The following is a 22040-nucleotide window of genomic DNA, read 5'->3' as shown; positions in this document are numbered from 1 at the left end:
CAATTAAATTCTTATTAACGACGTATACAGGAATAACCGTACACTCTATATTCTAACGCTGTACTCTTATAAAGTTTGGCGTCTAAAAAAATCACTTTCCTTCGTGCCCAATTTCGTGTAACATTTATTAATACTAAATTCGAAATTTGCAAAAACGCGCTACTTTTACGCTAAAACAACACGTCGAAGTTGTCGCCATTAGACTGAAACAAAACTGAACACAAAGTAACGTCGTTGTACTTACGATGAGATTGCCAAAATTATTTTTTATATTTTGGCACGGAAATTACATATTTTTGGGGTTAATTTAACAATGTTTAAACAAATTGAATTGATTTTAATAACTTCACTTTTATACGAAAACGAGCTGAATTAACAAGAACCACTGTTGTAAAGTTAACGATGATGAGCATCTTCAGAAACTATAAGATTAGGATCACGAACTACTACGCAGTTTTCAAAATTAGAGAAAATTAGATCTAAACAATCTAAATTATTAGAAAGACCGTTACGTTGGGTAAGATTTAAAAAAGAGCCCATATTAACGATTTCGTATCACGACTAATTAAACATTTCTGGTACTCAAAACATGATTTTCTATGCAATCAATGAATAAATAATACTCATTAATGCCAATATCTGGAGGCACATAGATAACAAATACATAAATATTTTGGGACTTCCAGAGTAGTTTACATCCAACCATATCAACAAAACAAGGTATAATATAATTGGACAAATCCAAACTCGATACTTTAAATTTGTCCTGCACCGTCAACAATACACCACCTCCACGCCTGCAACCTATAGCGGCAAAATTACGGTCCCTTCTGAAAACGGTATACCCCTTCGGAATAATTTCTGAACTAAAAACTGAGTCATCTAACAAAGTTTCAGTAAAGCAAATATCATATTCACAATTCGTCAGACCAGCATAAACCTCGTAACTTTTGATTTCAAACTTCTAACATTTTGGTAATACAGTCGGAGACCATTATCCCTTAAAAGTTGTTTGTTTTTCCTAAACAATGGAACCTCCTAACTCCTACACCTGGAGGCCAAAAATTAGGTTGAGACAGATTTGCGTATAGCGAGAAGGGAACTCCAATTTTGAAAACAGAGTTATTTCCAATAGTAGTAAGTTTTTCAACAATAAAATCCTGATCAGGATATTCTTCTTTGAGATAGTTGACTATTATTCGTATTTTCGGTAGCATTTCTATTGCTGATTCTACCTACATACAACCACGCACGTTTCGTTGCACCTAAGAAGTCCTTTAGAACGATCTTCTGTTGCTGTACTTACATTGGTAATCTGCTTCTTTTTCCTGTCGCGTTTGTACGAGACTTCTTTCCAAGGAAAATCTTTAGAAACATCGGAAATCGTATCACTGTTTCCATTACAGTTTTCGTTACTCTTGAAGCCTGGACTTTTCTCGAATTGTCAATATTACCTCTTACAGGATTATCTTGAAGTTTCTTGATTCCCTTGGTCGGTTAGTAGATGTTGAGAGGATAACGGAGTCTGTTTTCCCAAAACATGTTGGCGAACAGCTGATGGGTTGTTGGTTATTCTTGTATGCATTTTTTGGTCAGATTTCTTTGGTTCACTATTATCAGATAAAGTGAGCCCACCTTTTTGCGTGAGGAATCTGATAAGTTCGACGTTCGAGTCCCTCAAATTCCTAACTTCAGTTCTTAGTTCTTATACGTCCGCTAGCCTCATTAACAATTGCACTAATCACCACCTTAAATGTATTGCTTCTTAATACATCCGCTACGATTTCATGAATATTAGTAGAATCACAGTCACCTTGGTCGACCTCATGCGAACAAATAGGATTTTTTGCTTGAAGGGGTCTGTTTAGGCAAGATGGATGAAACACGGAATCACATCATCAAAGAGTGCTACCTATATTAAGAAAAAAAGGCAAAATATAGACCACCGCCCACCCACCCCATCTCAATTGTGATGATTTTTTTAATTCTTAGAAACTTAAAACACTTTTAGAATGTTAAATTTTTGGAAGGAAATATGGATTTTGTAATTAGGCTCCTCCCCTAGCTCTGCCAACGAATGAAAACTTCATTACTATTTAGATCAGGGCAGGTATGGGTGGAGCTTAATCTTTGGCTTTATTTTTTTCTTAATATACACAGTATCCTTTGAATGACACAATACTCAAAAACATGTCTTACGTGGTAGTTTCCTGTAGAGAAATAATGCGAATTTTCCAGTTAAATTCCGCTCATTTAGCTCTCGATGATTAAAAAAAAATCATCACAATTGAGATAGGGTGGGTGGGCGGGGCTTTTATTTTACCTTTTTAACATATGTAGTCGTGTTTTCAAACAAGAACCTTAAAACATGCTTAAAATTGTAAATTCTTGTAGATAAATATGGATCCTGCAATTAAGCCCCGCCCCTCGATCTGAGTATGGGTGGGGCCTAATCTGTGACTTTATTTTTTCTTAATATACATATATAATATTCTTTGAACAATACCATACTCAAAGTCATGTTTTAAATCTATTGTAGAGAAATAAGGATTTTGCAGTTAAGTTCCGCCTTCTCGACCCACGGACGAATAAAAAAAATCATCACAATTGTGATAGGGCGGGTGGGTGGGGCAACTTTTTACTTCTTTTTCGCGATATATGTAGACTTATTTGGACAAAAAGAAACTTAAAACATGTCTAAAATGGTAAATTTTTGTAGTAATCAACTTAAATTCTCCAGTTTTCTTCTACAACCCCTTTAAATACGGCAAAAGTTGAACATCAAAGTTACTATCAACGGCAACTTGGCAACGGAGTTTATAAATGACAATTTTCAGCTATAAAAGCCAAGGGCGAGCTTAACTACAACATAAAAAGTCATCAGAAATGCGATCGGGTGGGTGGGCGGGGCTTATATTTTGCCTTTTTTTGTTAATATACATAGCCACCTTTTCACAACAAGAAACTTAAAACACGGTTCAAATTTTCCATTTTAAACATGTTTTATGTTTCAAGTTGTGAAAAGAAGTCTACACATACTAAAACAAAAAGACAAAATACTGTTGTGAAGATTTGAGGATTATGCTGTTTTGAGAATTCTTCTTTCATCCTTGGTCCTTGGTTCTTGGTCCTTCGTCCTTAGTCCTTCGATTTGAATTTGAGAAATCGAAAAATTCTAAAACTGAAAAATTGAGAAATCGAAAAATTCGTCCATCGTCCTTTTCGTCCTTTTCATCCTTTTCGTTCTTTTCGTCCTTCGTCCTACGTCCTTCGTCCTTCGTTCTTTTCGTCCTTCGTCCTTTTCGTCCTTCCTCATTTTCGTCTTTCGTCATTTTAATAATAATAACAATAATAATGGTTTATTTTTTCAACAGGTGTGATCACCCAATTACAGGAAAAAGAAATAATAATTATAAACGTATGAATCCAGATATAACTAAACTAAAAAAAAATATTATACAAAACTAAAATATAATTAAATCTAAGAATAGAAAAGTAACAAAAAAGTAACAAATAGGTTAGGATAAAGAATTTTGCATCATACTACGAACTGTTTGGAAAGAGTCCAAAAATAGATCTACACTATTACAGTAATTATTCGCGTTGGAACACATCACATAGATAGAACTTTTTATATTTGCATTAGTTCTGGCTTTGTCGCAATAAAGAGTTAACGAATTTCTCGCATTAATTCTAGGCAGAAGTAGATTCAGTTTACCCCGCTCAGGATGAATGCCATCTGAAATAAAGGCTAAATATTTTGAGAAACGTCTTTGAATTGCATCCAACCGTAATTTATGTCTTCTACACTTCTACAGTTTCTGATTATAAATCCCAGATTTTTAAATGTTGACCCTACAATGGTATTAATGTGTTCAAAAAAGTTAAGTTCACAATCAAACATAATTCCTAGGTCTTTAATATTATAAACTCTAGATAGTAATGTTACCATTGATTGAGTAATCAACAAAAATGGGCTGCTTCTTTTTAGTGTCAGTGAGAACACAACATTTTCCTATATTCAGTTGTAATCTATTGGCATTGCACCATCGACTTAACTCACTAACACAATTTTGGAGGTGATGACAGTCATGAGGGGATTCAATTCTAGAATAAATTTTTAAATCAAAGAAGCTTGTGACAATTCATTGTGGTTGGCAGATCATTTATAAATAATAGGAACAACATGGAACCTAGGTTTGAACCTTGTGGTAATCCTGAAGTGGGCCTAAACAATTGGGAGCGAACATTTTGATACTCAACTAATTGTGTTCGATTAAGTAGATATGACTTAAATAAGAGAATTAAGGAGTTAGAAAAACCATAGTTGTAGAAGTGATCGAGGCAATCAAACGCCTCCGTATATATTACGTCAACCTGACCAGTTTCATCCAAGGATTCGGAAATAAACTGAGATAAACACGCCAGATTGGTACTAGTAGATTTCTTCTGCATAAAGCCGTGCTGCGTTTCATGAATAAGATTGTGAACAGAAGCGAAAATATATTTATATATGATCAGTTCAAGTATTTTTGAAAAATTTGACAAAATAGAAACAGGTCGATAGTGACTGAGCAAGGATGGATCCCCTTTTTTAAGTACCGGACAAATGCGTGATTGCTTCCAAACCTCCGGAAATTCCGAACATTTAAGAATTATATTAAATATTTTAGTTAGTGGCTTTACAAAAGCATATTTACATTCTTTAACAATAAAGCTTGGTATCTGGTCGGTTCCTGCAGTATGTGTATCTCTTAATTTATTGATAGCATTTAAGAAATCTTTCTCTGAAATACCATTAATATTGATAGTATCCCGGCTAATCATCTTAACATTTGATACGTTTTTAGAGTCAGACGCAATACAGACACTGCTGAAATAATTTGCAAAAGCGTTGACTATTTCTTCAGGTCCCTCATAAGACGATCCGTCAGAGTCCCTCAGTACATTAGGAATTCTGGTTTGCTTGTTTTTTTCGCGAATAAATGACCACAGCTTAGCTGGATCCAACTTAATGTCGGCTTGAATGTTATTGATATGTTCGTTAAACATGGCTCTTGATTGATTTTTTATTAGAGATCGCATATTTTTATGTTCATTGTAATAAAACTGAGTCCTATATTTTAGAAATTTTTTCCTTACTGAATTCTTTTTGCGTATGTTTTTGATTAAGTCAGGACTAAAGCATGATGGGTATGATGTAAATAAATCCAGATATGACCAATCTGCTAATGAAATTTCGAAATAGAGAGCTGTGAAGTTAGCTTTTTTTAAATTATATCTTTTACATTGAGTGCTACCAACATTTTTTTTTTGTTTTAAACAAGAGAGAGTGAATTCAATTGACAAGGCCGGATGATGAGCGTCCTCTTCAACAATAGGAAAGTCATCTTTCAGGACAGAACCATTGCCGATATTTGAGAAAACTAAATCTAAGAGGCGGTTATGAACATTAAAAATGTTGTTGAATTGAATAAAACTGAATGATTGTTGATAATCTTTGAGCAACACTGCGAATTTATCACTCGAACTGATGTTGGTAAAGCTCGGCACATTAAAATCGCCTAAGACAACGACGTTGTCCTCGTAGATACAATCAAAAAGAGAAAATGTTTCGAGAAATGATTCAAAAGTTTGAAACGTAGTGCTCGGTGGTATATAAACACAAAAGATATATAATTTTTTGTAATCATTCAAGTTGATTTTCTTCTTGGACTACCTCAAAGTTGTGTAACGAAGCGAATTTTCGCGTGCCGGAAACCGCGACGCGTACCGCGAGAGCCGGGGGTAAGTTCGCGATCGCCGCGCCGCCGCGGCGGAAGAAGGGGATTCTTGCCTGCAACTTCAGAGAGTGCGGAAGTGTAGCAGTTTTGGGGATTGAGAAGGTTTTGGAGAAGTGTGGCAAAGTGAGCAGTTCGACCCTCCGACCACCGTAAGTACCTTTTTGGGTCGCCGGCCTGTTTTATACCGGTTTTGGAATCGCCACCCCCGAGCGAAAAACCGTGTCACCGTCACCGCGTGTTTTTTTTGTCTCCGTCGAAAGTCGAAACCGTCGTGCACGCGTCGTTACCGTCACCGCGCTCCTCTCCCGGGTCGCCGTGCCGTTTTCGCGCGATTTCCAGGTTCAAGGTCGCCGCCCCCAGAACCAAGAGGAGCCCGGCCTGAAGGAAGTCGCCGCCCAGGAGGAACGACCGTGCCGGACATTTGATTCTTTTTGTTTGTAAAACCGTTGTTTAGATATTTAAGTTGCTTAGCCGTAAGATTTATTATCTTAGACCGTGTAGCTGGTGGCAGGGAATAAACCTTATTTTATTGTAAAATATCTCTCGCCGTTTTATTTTATTTATTTTCGAGTTTTCGCGGCGGCTTATCACCTGAATTCCGTGTCTCCGGCTTTAGAGCACCCCGGAGAGGGAGCTGGCGCCCGAACGACCGTCGCTCCTGACCGAAGGCGCCACCCCCGGCGGCGTGAAGGTAGCCGCATAAGCTTGGTCGACCAGACGTGTTACTGACATCAGCGATACTAGTCGACCCAAAGCTTGGCACTCAAGTACGCCGCCACCCCATACGTTATCGGCGAGATTCCGGACCGTCCGTCCCGCCCATCCGGAATTTCGTCGCTGTTGTTACTAGGTAGAGGTGCCGTAAATGAGTTTTTCAAAGCAGAGAGCTGAGTATCCAAATCAGATATTAGTTGATCGAATTTTTTTTCAAAGTCAGTCCTAATTGAAGCAACCAATTTTTGAAAATCTTTGAATTGTGCCATGTTAACGTTACAGTGATTGCACACTACCTTGACCCATCTTGATTTAGCACGTGTCATTTTTATATCATGTTCGCAAAGACACATGATAGATGGAACGAATTTTGACACCCTTCACACTGTATTACGGGAGCTCCTGCTTTACAGGCATTATTACAATTAGAACAGTTGTTCATTGTTTATATTTAATTTTATATTAAGCGGAAAACATAAGTCGGGAAAAAAAAAGACAAGGGCACACTCTTCACAACTTTGGTGTCGATCAAGGTGACTGACAGTAAAACATAACAGGAAGGCCACCGAATAAACACAGGGAACAAAGGCAAATATTCTCCTCGTAAAAATAATAACTTTTTTTTTAATAATTATTATCAAAAGAAAGAGAAGATATAAAAACCGGCCGCACTGCAGAGTGATACTTGAATTACTGTGTTAATTTACTCAGACAGTACTTTGTAGACTGAGGTAAAACTTACACAGTTGTGCAGATGGAAGAAATGACTATCTGATGATTACCAACAGTTATTAGATTCACACAGGTAAACCGTTAAAAACAGCGTTCAAATACAGAGCTCGTATACCACGCTGTATCTGGATGAAGTCTTTGAAAAAATTTCGTCCTTTGTCGTTTTGGTCCTTTTCGTCATTTTCGTCCTTTTGGTCTTTTTCGTCCGTTTGGTCCTTTTAGTCCTTTTGGTCCTTTTGCTCATTTTGATCCTTTTCGTCCTTTTGGCCCTTTTCGTTCCTTTCATCTTTTTCGTCCTTTTAGTCCTTTTTGTCCATTTGGTCCTTTTCATCCTTTTAGTCCTTTTCCTCCTTTCAGTCCTTTTCGTTCTTTTCCTCCTTTCAGTCCTTTTCGTCCTTTTAGTCTTTGGGTCTTTTTCGTCCTTTTCGTCCATTTGGTCCTTTTGGTGCTTCTGGTCCCTCTGGTCCTTTTGGTCCTTTCAGTGCTTCTGGTCCTTTTGGTCCTTTTCATCCTTTTTGTCCTTTTGGTCCTTTTCGTCCTTTTGGTACTTTTATTCTTTTTGACCCTTTTACTCCTTTTAATCCCTTAGGTCTTTTCCGTCCCTTTCGTCCTTTTGGCCCTTTTGGACCTTTTCGTCCTTTTGGTACCTTTCGTCCGGTTGGTCCTTTTAGTCTTTTTCGTCCTTTTGGTCCTTTTGGTGCTTTCCGTCATTTTGGTCCTTTTGATCCCTTTCGTCCTTTTGGTCCTTTTAGTCTTTTGCCCATTTTGGTCCATTTGGTCCTTTTAGTCTTTTGCCCATTTTGGTCCTTTTCGTCCTTTTAGTCCTTTTACTCCTTTAGGTCCTTTTCGTCCTTGTCGTCCATTTGGTCCTCTTTGTCCTTTTAGTCCTTTTCGTCCTTTTAGTCCTTTTTGTCCATTTGGTCCTTTTCGTCTTTTTGGTCCTTTTTGTCTTTTCGGTCCTTTTGGTCTTTTCGTCCTTTTGGTCCTTTTCGTCTTTTCGGTCCTTGTGTTCCTTTTCGTCCTTTTGGTCCTTTTCGTCCTTTCAGTCCTTTTCGTCCTTTTGGTCCTTGGGGTATTTTTCGTCTATTTGGTCCTTTTGGTCCTTTCGGTGCTTCTGATCCTTTTGGTCCTTTCGGTGCTTCTGGTCTTTTTGGTCCTTTTAGTGCTTCTGGTCCTTTCTGTCTTTTTGGTCCTTTTTGTCCTTTTGGTCCTTTTCGTCCTTTTGGTCCTTTTGGTCCTTTTCCTCCTTTTGGTCCTTTGAGCCTTTTTCGTTCTTTTGGTCCTTTTCGCCCTTTTAATCTTTTTGGTTCTTTTCGTCTTTTTTTTCCTCCTTTTGGTTCTGTTCGTCCTTTTAGTCCTTTTGGTCCTTTCCGTCTTTTTGATCCTTTTGGTCATTTTACTCCTTTCACTCCTTTTGGTCTTTTAGGTCTTTTTTGTCCCTTTCGTCCTTTTCGTCCTTTTCGCCGTTTTGGTCCTTTTCGTCCTTTTGGTCCTTTGGGTCTTTTTCGTCCATTTGGTCCTTTTGGTCCTTTCGGTGCTTCTGGTCCTTTTGGTCCTTTCGGTGCTTCTGGTCTTTTTGGTCTTTTTGGTGCTTCTGCTCCTTTTGGTCTTTTTGGTCCTTTTTGTCCTTTTGGTCCTTTTCGTCCTTTTGGTCCTTTTCGTCCTTTTGGTCCTTTTCCTCCTTTTAGTCCTTTTACTCCTTTTGGTCCTTTGTGTCTTTTTAGTCCTTTTGGTCCTTTTCGTCTTTTTGATCCTTTTCGTCCTTTTCGTCCTTTTGGTCCTTTGGGTCTTTTTCGTCCATTTGGTCCTTTTGGTCCTTTCGGTGCTTCTGGTCCTTTTGGTCCTCCTTTCGGTGCTTCTGGTCTTTTTGGTCTTTTTGGTGCTTCTGCTCCTTTTGGTCTTTTTGGTCCTTTTGGTCCTTTTCGTCCTTTTGGTCCTTTTCGTCCTTTTGGTCCTTTTGGTCCTTTTCGTCCTTTTGGTCCTTTTCCTCCTTTTAGTCCTTTTACTCCTTTTGGTCCTTTGTGTCTTTTTAGTCCTTTTGGTCCTTTTCGTCTTTTTGATCCTTTTCGTCCTTTTAGTCCTTTTGGTCCTTTTCGTCTTTTTGATCCTTTTGGTCCTTTTACTCCTTTTAGTCCTTTCACTCCTTTTGGTCTTTTAGGTCTTTTTGGTCTCTTTCGTCCTTTTCGTCCTTTTGGCCCTTTTGGTCCTTTTCGTCCTTTTGGTCCTTTTCATCCTTTTGGTCCTTTATGTCCTTTGCGTCTTTTTCGTCCTTTTCGTCCATTTGGTACTTTTGGTCCTTTTCGTCCTTTTAGACCGTTTGGCCCTTTTGGTCATTTTCGGCCTTTTCGTCCTTTTGGTCCTTTTGGTCCATTTGGTCCTTTCGGTCCTTTTCGTCCTATTGTTCCTTTTCGTTCTTTTCGTCGTTGTTGAGTACTAAGAATCGGGGTTGTATCCCCCCCCTACCTCAGGTAGCAAATTCTAATGACCAACCGCCTTAAAACGTTCAGTAACGTGTAAATATTCATCCAATAAAGATCAAAACTAAAATACAGTCCGTTACTCAAAAACATAATCAACTCATCCTGAAATATAACACTCAACAGTCCTTTTAGTCCTCTTCATCCTTTTAGTCCTTTTCGTCCTTTTAGGCCTTTTGGCCCTTTTGGTCCTTCTTAGTCCTTTTGGTCCTTTCAGTCTTTTTGGTCCTTTGGGTCCTTTTCGTTCTTTTGATCGTTTTCGTCCTTTTAGTCCTTTTCGTCCTTTCTGTCCTTTTGGTTCTTTTCGTCCTTTTAGTCCTTTTGGCCATTTTGGTCTTCTTGGTCCTTTTCGTCCTTATGATCTTTTTAGTCCTTTGGTTCATTTTCGTCCCTTTCGTCCTTTTAGTCCTTTTGGTGCTTTTGGTCCTTTTGGGCCTTTTGGTCCTTTTAATCCTTTTCGTTCATTTGCTCCTTTCGATCCTTCTCGTCCTATTGTTCCTTTTCGTCCTTTTCGTGATTGTTAAGTACTAAGAATCGGGGTTGTATCCCCCCCTACCTCAGGTAGCAAATTCTTATGACCAACCGCCCTGAAATGATCAGTAACGTGTAAACATTCATCCAATAAACGTCAAAACTAAAATACAGTCCGTTACTCAAAAAAATAATCAAATCAACCTGAGATATAACATTCAACAGTCCTTTTAGTCCTCTTCATCCTTTTCGTCCTTTTAGTCCTTTTCGTCCTATTATTTCTTTTAGTCCTTTAGGTCTTTTTCGTCCCTTTCGTCCTTTTAATCCTTTTCGTCCTTTTAGTCCTTTTAGTCCTTTTGGTCCTCCGTCCTTTTCTTTCGTCCTTGGTCCTTCATCCTTCGTGCTTAATCCTTCGTCTTTCGTTCTTCGTCCTTTTCGTCCTTCGTCTGTTTCGTCCTTCGTCCTTTTCGTCCTTCGTCCTTTTCGTGCTTCGTTCTTCGTCATTTTCGTGCTTCGTCATTTTCGTGCTTCGTCCTTCGTCCTTTTCGTCCTTTACGTCCTTTTGGTCCTTTCCGTCCTTTTAGTCCTTTTGGTCCTTTTCGTCCTTTTAGTTCTTTTGGTCCTTTGGATCTTTTTCGTGCTTTTCGTCCATTTGGTGACAAAACCGTTTATGTAGGAAAGTCACACAGAAAAATGGTTTTATTTTATTTTTTAAATGTTCTATCAAGTTGCGCAAAGTTTGCAAAAAAAAAGGGCATAAAATATGATCTTACAAATAATTTACTCAAACGATCATAATAATTATCATAATAATTAAGAAAAATAATCAAAACACTTATTTTTCTGCATGACGACATGCATGAATTTTTGACGAAAATTTTGCATTAGTGCCCGATTTTAGAAAACTCGTAGGAATTTTCGAAAAAATGAAGCCGAAAATAACTTCTGAAGCTCCAAATTTTCAAATTGGAGGTTTCGAGAATTGTGGTGTTTTGAGGATTATAATGTTTTGAAGATTTGAGGATTATGGTGTTTTGAGGATCTGAGGATTATGCTGTTCTGAGGATTTGAGGATTATGGTGTTTTGACGATTTAAAGATTATGGTGTTCTGAGGATTTGAGGATTGTGATGTTTTGAGGATTATAGTGTTTTAAGGATTTGAGGATTATGGTGTTTTGGGGATTTGAGGATCATGGTGTTTTAGGGATTTGAGGATTATGCTGTTCTGAGGATTTGAAGGATATGGTGTTTTGCAGATTTGAGGATTTGAGGATTATGGTGTTTTGAGAATTTGAGGATTATGCTGTTCTGAGGATTTGAGGGCTATGGTGTTTTGAGGATTTGAGGATTATGGTGTTTTGAGGATTTGAGGATTATGGTGTTTTCTGGATTTGAGGATTTGAGGATTTGAGGATTATGTTGTTTTGAGGATTAGTGGATTATGGTGTTTTGGGGATTTGAGGATTATGGTGTTTTGAGGATTTATAAATAAATAAATAAATACGTAGCTTTATTGTTCAACAGAACATAAACATTCCCTTTAGAGGGCAATACTTACTATACATAAATGAATAAAAGTTACTAATTCTAATTCTCTTTCCTACTAGACTTATATAAAATTGTCTCTAATTCTTAACCTAAGACTATTCACAGTACAGTTAAAAATATCAAAAGAATTCCTACTCTCAAATTTGTTCAAATTACTGAATATAGGAAAACTGGACGTTTTTAGTGTTAATTTAACAATATTTAAACAAATTGAATTGTTTTTAATAACTTCATGTTTGTAGGAAAACGATTTTCGGTTTAATTATGACATATTAATGCTTATCATATATTTAAACGTTATAAATAGTGTCAATTATTATTAATTATATACATTTTTTTATTGAATTACGTTCCCCTACAGGCCGGAGGCCCAATTACAGGGGAACGGTGGACATACACACCCAGAGCAGGGCGGGAATCGAACCCACGACCCAAGGTGTAGTGGGCAAGCGTCATGCTACCTAATCCACCCGGGTCCTCAATATTGTTTATTATGTCAAGATAATTTATATTTGTCGAATACACAAATCACGGACCCAGATAAATTAAATCTCAAATCGTACTTACTCCGTTTTCAGGCATTTTTGGAAAAATATCCACTTTCCTTTCACTAACGCAAAACATGTTTACTAATATTTATTAACAATAAATCAGAAATTCGCGGACACGTGCTAGTTTTAAGCTAAAACACAAAGGACCGAAAAACGTGAATTTTGTTTAGGTAACTCACGTGACAGTGACGTCATCGTACGTCAGGATGAAATTGCTAAAATTATTTTTCATATTTTAGCTCAGAAAGTGTACATTTTCGGGGTTAATTTAACAATATTTGAACAAATTGAATTGTTTTTAATAATTTCATCTTTGCAGGAAAATGGCTTTCGGTTTAATTATTCCATTTTTAAACAGTATAAATAATATTAATTATGTTTAAATATTTATTAAGTCATAATAATTTATAAGCAGCATTTCCACAAATTAATTTCAGTAATAATTAAAAATCGTAGATTTAAAAACCAACAATGTCAACAACACCATAGCCTAATTCAGACGAACTCGTATATATTTTCAACTCGCTTTCTTCCAGTCACGGACTAACACGATTCTGTTTCTGTCACTAATAAATTTAAAAATCAACGAATAGTCACGAACACAGTGTTTTTTACAAATATACCATTAACATTAAATTAAAAATATTTGCAGGAATTTGCAACTTTTACACCGTTGCGACGAGTGGGAAACATTACAATCACAGCCAAAAACGAGAAAGTTCCTCGGAAAAGTCATCCGTTTTAACAGGCCAACTAATCGTTCTCCAAAATTTCCCAAAAATTTAGACATATGTCGAATATACGAATCACGGAACCCGATAAATTAAACTCAAATGGTACTTACACCGTTTTCGGGCCTTTTTGGAAAACTATCCGCTTTCCTTCGTATTTACAGCACTGACGCAAAACATTTTCACTAATATTAATTAACAATAAATTAGAAAATCGCGATAACACGTTACTTTTACGCCAAAATGAGACCCCGATGTTGCTGCCACCAGACCGAAATCAAAACTGAACACAAAAGACCGAAAAACATTACTGATAGCTCACGTGCCAGTAACGTCATTGTACGTCACGATGAGATTACTAAAATTATTTTTCAATTTGCAAAATTTTTGGGGCTAATTTAACAATATTTAAACAAATTGAATTGTTTTTAATAACTTTTTAAACGGTTTTCGATTTAAATATGGCATATTAATACTCATATTTAAACAATATGGCTGAAAAAACGAAAGCGAAATTAACACATTTCCCAATTTTTGAATTAATTTTTTTTGGAATATCTGTTCTAGATATTGGACGAATTGGTGGTGTCTAATCACAAATTTGTACTTTAATTAGTTAATGGGTGAAGTCTATCTATCTAATGAGATTTTATTACAATCTTTAACTGATAATAACAATTATTTATTGTTAATGGTAATTAGTAACAATTATAGAGAACAAAAATTATCCTTGACTTTGATTTTCAGTATATAACTATATTGGGTACCAAGAACCCAACAACAAATGGTACTGCCCCGGAAACGAATTCTACGCCCTCTTTTTCTAAATTGTACACGATTACAACAGTGTACTTCAGAAATATACAGGGTGTATTTGTCCTACCCACACTTCTTGGAGGCTGAACCTGCGCCGAGGACCTCCAACCCGTCAAGGAATAAGTAGAGAGTAGGCTTCGACTTAGAGTTTGTATTGGTAACACTGCCGTTGCAGAGGCTGGGTGTGCCAAGTGAGACTAAAGTCCGCCTTCAACCTAACCTCAAAGTGGACCAAACGCGTCACGTGACCCCTGATTGGCCACCACAAATCGTGTGTCCACTGATGGCTTATTTTCCTGGGTACAATACTTGTATTTTAATTCTGTTCATCAATGGGTATAAATTGTTGATCTTCAATCTTCATGAAAGTGTGACGGGCTTGGGAGATTTTCAAAATTAACTTTTGTTAATTTATTATATATAAAACTGTAAAACTCTTGTCGTGGACCTTGTGCCCGACATATAGTGAAAATATTATTTATTTGTTCGTAGGCTGGTTCGTGATGATGGTAACACATTCTAGTGACTGGACAAAGGGACTACTTCAAGTATATGCATTTTGCTTAAATGAATAATTATATTTAATTTAGAAATGAGTATGTACAAAAGAGATTTAGTCATATGAGAATAATTTGGAATAACAATAAATTGTAGTGTAGTTTAATATGCAAATATAATTATCAGAAAATGAACTTCAGTATTAAAACATTTTTAAATAAATCCAAGAAAACTTTATAACTTTGAAACTAAATCTTTGAAAGCATAATAAAACAAACATTTAAAAAATATCTAAAACAAAAATATAACAAAACTTAAAATTGGTACCATAACTCAAAATTTGGTAACAACTCAAACATTTGTAACAACTCAAAAATTTGGTAAGGAACATTATAGTAGTTGCGTGGTCAGCGTTCATCAAACAATATAACTGTTTAACTAATAATTTCAATGCAAAATTAATCTTTAAAAATAGATCTAATTCTCAAAACGTTATCCAATCGAGAATACAAAGGGCGATTTATCATCAAAATTAAATTGAACTTTAAAAATATTAATAAAAACAAAACTTTGAACTTTTTATGAAATAGTGCACATTTTTGGAGATTTTAACACTTACCCCTTTGTGTCACAACACAAACACACACTAAACAGGCAACTGGCTAGAGGACTCCAGTCTTTTTTGGATCCTTCGATCTTTTATAAGTAAAGACCCCTCCAAAGGAGTTGTTTTCGCAAAATTGTTTACAAGTTACCAGTTTATTTGGGGAGTCGTAAAAGTATTTGTGTTTCCACCAAATTAGGCTTAATTAACTGTAATATGAAGATTTTTAGTGGCAAAATGTGCTTTTTGTTAAAATTAACAAATTTAAACCATGAAATTATAAAACTGGACAAAGACATCGTGTCCAGCCAAACGGCGCCAATATTTAACTGTGAAATTATAAACCTTGATTAGAATGGTGTGAAATCATAAAATCCAAGTTTCACAAGGACAACCTTGATTTTTACGACAATGACGATTGTTCTGATTCATACCAACATCTCCAAAAATAAGTAAATTTATCGCCCGTTACATCTCCTCCCTGCTAGGGAAGCAAATGCTATGCTTTAATTAGCATACATTTGATTTCTGACCAGGCAACTTCCTTACCTAAAATTCCTAACTACTATAATCTTTCTTCTATCCGTCTTGAAACATAGATGGAAAGGCGTCTTCACATAGGGAATGTAGATTCGACCAGATCGAGGGAGGATTCCAATTTTCATGTTTGCCAGCACAATCGAGTCGTGTCACCAACGACTCCTTTTCATTAACTGTCCAAATTGAGATAATTTTGCAGTAACCTCAATCTATTCTCAAAATTCTTAAAAGTTGATGGTCCTTCAGCTAAGTTCTTTGTTTCGGACTTCAAGCTCGCTGGCATGTGGGCCTTCGGATAACATCATTCCCTTGCTCAAGAGTTGACTCTTGACTATACCCACTCGATAATATGTCGATCTATAACACTCATTCCCAATGTGTGTTAGTAAAAGCCTTATACTAAAATCAAAATCCTAATATCTATTGTTAGTGAGAGTCCTCTTTTAAAAAAAATATTAATAATTGAAAAGTAAGACTATGCCAGCAGGGGCAAGTGTTTTAATCTCCGTGATATGCAGTAATAAGATATATATATTTACGCCTCTTTGTAGTCAGTATCATCACTTCGTTTTTGGATGGTTCCTAAAAAATAATAAGACCACGTAACTACTATCTTGGATTAAAAGTAATTATAGAGTTCTAAACTTGCCAAATCTGTATTTGATACGTTTAACTTAGAACTTTCTTTATATATGTTTATGTAATACCCACGGATACTCGGGAGCTTGTCCTTTGCTCCTTGTATGATAAGCATGACGCGGTGGACTACGCACGATAGATGAGGTTGGTTCATTTAACTCCTCTGTTTCAGAGTTTAAGCTGTCTGAACTCATATCAGAAGCTTCTGATTCAGCAGAACTTATTTCTTTTTGAATATCATTTTCTTGTTTGACTTTTACATTTTGTTCGTCGCTTATAACGATGTCATCTAATGAGACATATAACGGGTTTTTTAATTCTAGATTTTCACCATTTTCTGTGGATACCGTTAGTGTATTTGGATTTGTAGTTTCGTATAGTTGATTTACATCAATTGGCCCTTCGATCCAATCAAGTTCTTCTTGATCATCACTTTCATCAGAATAATCCAGTTTTAATTGACTATCTTCAGTTTCTTCATTCTCTAGTTGGTCATCAGATTCTGCTGTTCTTATTTTCCAAGGTTTTAATCGCGCTGCATGAACTAATTGTTCATTAGCAGAACCAATTTCGATGATTCTATAATTTACTGGTCCAGTTCTTGAAACAATTCTGTAGGGTCCAGTCCATTTTGGCACAAATTTTGTAGCTAATTTCTTTCCTTTTATAGATGGTGTATATAGCCATACCTTATCTCCTAGCTGATACTCTTTCGTAATTACATTTTTATTGTATTTTTCGCAACGTTGATTTATGGATCCTTCTAAATTTTTAGCAGCTTCTGTGAGTGCTTTATGCATTTGTTTCAGTAAATTTGGTATATATGACTCAGAAATTTCGTACTGTACTTGTTCAGATCTTACGAAAGCATGAAATGGAAGTTCCATATCTCTTCCAAACATGAGAAAGTGAGGAGATTCTTTTGTTGCTTCATGAATTCGATTTCGGTATGCCATTAAGGCAAATGGTAATAATTCATCCCAGTCAGCATTTTGTTCATCTAAATAATGTGATAGCATAGTCTTTAGTACACGGTGCATTCTTTCAATTACTCCATTTGTAGACGGACGATAAGGAGTAGTTTGAATCTTTTTAATACCCATCAAAATACAGATTTCCTTAAAAAGTTCTGACAGAAACTGTCTTCCACAGTCTGTTAACAAAGCTCTAGGCGTTCCATATCGTAGAATTATATTTTGTACAAATGTCTTAGCTACGGTGCTTGCTTTCATATCTGGCATTGGTATTGCTTCTGGATAGCGAGTCAGATAATCCATACATGTAAGGATATATCGATTGCCTGATGTTGTAACATTTAATGGTCCGACAATATCCATGGAAGCAAATCCCCACGGGCATGAAGGAACTGGCATATGTTGCATTTCTGTCTTTACCTTGCCAGAAGATTTTCTTGCTATGCATGAACTACAGCTTTCACAGTATTTTCGAATATCTGTAGTCATGCCCTTCCAATAAAAATCACGAGAAATATTCTCTAATGTTTTCTTTCTCCCTCCATGGGATGCTATTAGTGCATCGTGATAAAGTTCTATAATTTTCCTTCTTAATGTCCTTGGTACTAGCAATTGATCATATCGTTGTGAAGCAGTTCTCTCTTTATAAAATAGTCCTTTTCTTGATTTATAAAATCCCTCAATAGTAATTAACTTCTGAATATCTTTATCTTCACTTTGTAGTTCTTTTAATCTATCTAGATCGTATAAAATTGGAGTGCAATTGTCGTTAATATGTCTTAATGTTCTAACTAAACATGAAGATTCTTCTTCCTCTTCTTCATTTTCAACTGTTACTGGATCTAATGGGTAATCTAATCTTGTTAGGGAATCAACGTGATTATGTTTACCTGGACGATATTCTATTGTAAATCGGTAATCTGTTAAGCTCATTGCCCATCTAGCTAGTCTAGAACTAGGATTTTTCATAAATAATAGATATTTTAAAGGTCGATGGTCAGTATAAATAGTAAAATGAACTCCTATTAAATAAATTTTGAAATAATTAATTGCCCATACTACTGCTAAACATTCTTTTTCAATGGTGCTATAATTCTTTTCGGCTCCTTTCAGACATCTGCTTGCGTACCACACAGGATGTTCGATGTCGTATTTTTGGGCAGGAATTGCTCCTAAAGATACATTTGAGGCATCTGTTACAAGAATAAATTGACGTTTAAAGTCTGGATACTTTAGTACTGGAGGTGTAATTAATGCTAGTTTCAATTGTTGGAAACTTAACTCGTGATCTTCTTTCCAGCAAAAATCCACATCTTTCTTTGTTAAGTTAACTAGAGGCCTAGATAATTTTGCAAAATTTGGCACGAATCGTCGATAGAAACCACAAAGTCCTAAAAATGCTCTAATCTCACGTGGATTTGTTGGTTGAGGGTACAATTCTATTGCTTTAGTTTTCTCAGGATCTACTTGGCATCCTTTTCCTGATATGATGTGTCCTAAATACTTTGCTTCTTTTACAAAAAACTGACATTTCGTTGGTTTAAACTGTAAATTAGCCTCTCTCATTCGTAAAAATACGTTTCTCAATCGATCTAAATGGATGGTTATATCTTCATTACTAAAAACAATTAAGTCATCCATATATACGAGACATTCAAGTCCTATCATTCCTGAGAATACGGTAGACATTAATCTTTGATAAGTTGCCGGTGAATTTGCCATACCCATTCCTAAACGTTTCATTTCCCAATGCCCGGTAGGTGTACTAAAGGCACTTTTCTCTTGGTCTTCTGGATATAAGGGTATTTGAAAGAAGCCCATTGCTAAGTCTAATACAGAAAATAAGCTTGATCCACTAAGTTGGTCAATTGTTTCGGTTATGACTGGTAACGGAAAATAATCAGGTTTAGTAATCTTATTAAGTTCTCTATAATCAATACACAATCGGAATTCAGGCTCCTCTCCCGGATGTCTTTTTTTTTCTACTAGCAAGACTGGAAAAGACCATGGTGAAGTACTTTCTTCTATTATGTTATTATCTAACAATGTTTGTATTTCCTTATCTAAGATCTCATGACGATGATAAGGTACTCTATATGGTCGTTTACTGATGGGTGGAACATCTTCCGTGATAATCCTATGCTGAACTTTATTAGTGCATTTTAAAGGTTGGCTTGGTGTTTTAAATATATCAACAAACTCTCTAATCAATTGTTCCAATGGTTCTGCGATTTCTTTATCTTCCTTGGGGTACCTTAGAATATCCAATAATTCCTGAATTTCTTCTTCAGAGATTTCTTTTGTTATTAAATCATCTTCGTCTTTATTCTCTTGTATTCTTCTTATAAATGAATAAGTTCCAATTTTAGTTCCTTTTTCTAATTCTATTGGATGTGGCAACACATTCACTAATAAAATCACAATCTCTTTTTCTGCTCTGTTACAACTTCTTGCCAGCCAAAATAACGACTCAATAGTTGGTGATAATGGTTCTACGATAATTAACTTTAACGGATCCCAATAAGTGACTAAGGCCTGACATAATTTGCGACAGTTAGGAGGGATTACTGTTCTTGATGTTAAGTATAATGGATATCCTTTGTTTATTTTATCATCCATTCCTAACTCAGCGACTAAGATCATGTCGGGTCTATTTTCTTTTACAATCTCCTTTTTGTATAACTTCTTTTTAACTTTTTCACTAGTTTTCAAGTTATTGACACCTATACTCGGTCTTTCTGACAAAAAGTGGTGACACGGTTGGCCAGACCATTTAGCAGATTGTGCCTTCATGGCATCTTTTGTTACTGACCTATAACAATCATGCTCACTCGAGCTCTCAACTTCCTTGACCTTGCTGTCAAGTATTAAACAACTGTCAGTTTCCTTTACTGACCTAAAACTTTTTTCAGTCCTCGAGGACACAGAACTATCGCGCCACTTCTGCTCCTTAGAACTAAATAACTGCAGTTTAACAACATCATTAATAACATCACTTTCCCATTGCACGGGAACCCTGGCTTCATTGAGCCTACCACCCCTTTCTCGGGTAACACTAGCTCCTTTACTGAGCAAACAACAACCCCTTTCTCGGGTAACACTAGCTCCTTTACTGAGCAACCAACAACCCCTTTCTCGGGTAACACTAGCTCCCTTGAGCAAACAACCCCTTTCTCGGGTAACACTAGCTCCTTTACTGAGCAACCAACAACCCCTTTATCGGGTAACACTAGCTCCTTTACTGAGCAACCAACAACCCCTTTCTCGGGTAACACTAGCTCCCTTGAGCAAACAACCCCTTTCTCGGGTAACACTAGCTCCTTTACTGAGCAACCAACAACCCCTTTATCGGGTAACACTAGCTCCCTTGAGCAAACAACCCCTTTCTCGGGTAACACTAGCTCCTTTACTGAGCAACCAACAACCCCTTTATCGGGTAACACTAGCTCCTTTACTGAGCAACCAACAACCCCTTTCTCGGGTAACACTAGCTCCCTTGAGCAAACAACCCCTTTCTCGGGTAACACTAGCTCCTTTACTGAGCAACCAACAACCCCTTTATCGGGTAACACTAGCTCCCTTGAGCAAACAACCCCTTTCTCGGGTAACACTAGCTCCTTTACTGAGCAACCAACAACCCCTTTCTCGGGTAACACTAAGTCCTTCGCTGGACTCAAAATGTGTTCGCCACTAGAATTAAAAACATTTACGTTGGAACTTAACATTTTTCCTTCAGGTATATTGTTAACCTGGAGCATATCTTCATCTAATTTCCTTATTGGGCCAACTTCTTGTTCACTTAACGGCATCTTTATCTTGTCTTCAATTTTTTTTTCATAGCGATTATTGATCCTTATTGAATTATTATACAAACAATCTGAACATTGACATTGTTTCTCAATTTCAGAATCTAATTTTAAATATCCAACCTTGACCTCATCTTCCGTGAGCAGAGTAAATGAAATATCATAAAGTTTAAAAATTTTACGCTTCCAACAAATACTTGCCGAATGTTTAGACATAAAATCCAAACCTACTAGTATATCACCACCAAATCGAATATTATCTTGGACTACAATGAACTTATGATTAAATGTTAAATTAATTTTATCTGTTAAGACCATTACAACCGACCCACACTGAGTTATTGCATTACCTTGTACGTCAACTAATTCAGTATCAGATTTAAATACTTTTGTTATTAAATTTAATTCACAAATTACTCGACTTTTTACAAGTGATATTTCCGATCCGGTATCTATAATTGCATGCAACTGTTTCCCACATTCTGTAAAAATCATAAACGCATTTAAATTTTCGGAGCCTAAATTAATTTTAAAAATAGTTTTATGGTTATTGATATTACTTGGCTTTAATGTGTGACTGATGTCCTTTTCTCGCTCGACCAACACTGGCTTAGTGAATGGATTTTTACGAGTGTTCCGGATATTTACAGGAGGTTTCTCAGCTTGATAAAATCCAACCCTCGAGTTATTATTATTTGGTCGTCTTTGTGTCGTCCAAAAATTCTGCCGATAATTAGTCAGATTTGCACAATTTGACCTGATGTGACCTCTTTGGCCACATTGAAAACAAACTATATTAGGGCATGTAATGTAATGTCCTCTTGCCTTGTGACAATATTTGCAAATATTCGCAGCAAAGCCATAACTAAAACCAGTTGGTCGATACTGATTTAAATTTCTATTATACGGTTGTCGCAGATTCATTCTTGCAGTGTTTTCATTTTTCTCTTTATTTTTCTGATTTGTTGAAAAATAAGTATTTGCAACCATTTTTTCATCGTTTGATTTTAATTCCTTATATGTCCCAACTGCGTTAGATTTTTTATTTAAATTTTCACGAGCATCTGAATCACTGTCCAGTTTACGAATCATATCACTTCGGTTATTTTTTTTCAGCAATCTTTCTATCTGTGATTCTCTAATGGCGATTTTAAC

Source organism: Zophobas morio, unplaced genomic scaffold (assembly GCF_036711695.1).
Source record: "Zophobas morio isolate AGI-343-1 ecotype UQ-CSIRO unplaced genomic scaffold, CSIRO_AGI_Zmor_V1 ptg000044l, whole genome shotgun sequence".
Classification (NCBI taxonomy): domain Eukaryota; kingdom Metazoa; phylum Arthropoda; class Insecta; order Coleoptera; family Tenebrionidae; genus Zophobas; species Zophobas morio.
The sequence above is the reverse complement of the archived record's forward strand: the minus strand, read 5'-3'. Positions refer to the sequence as shown.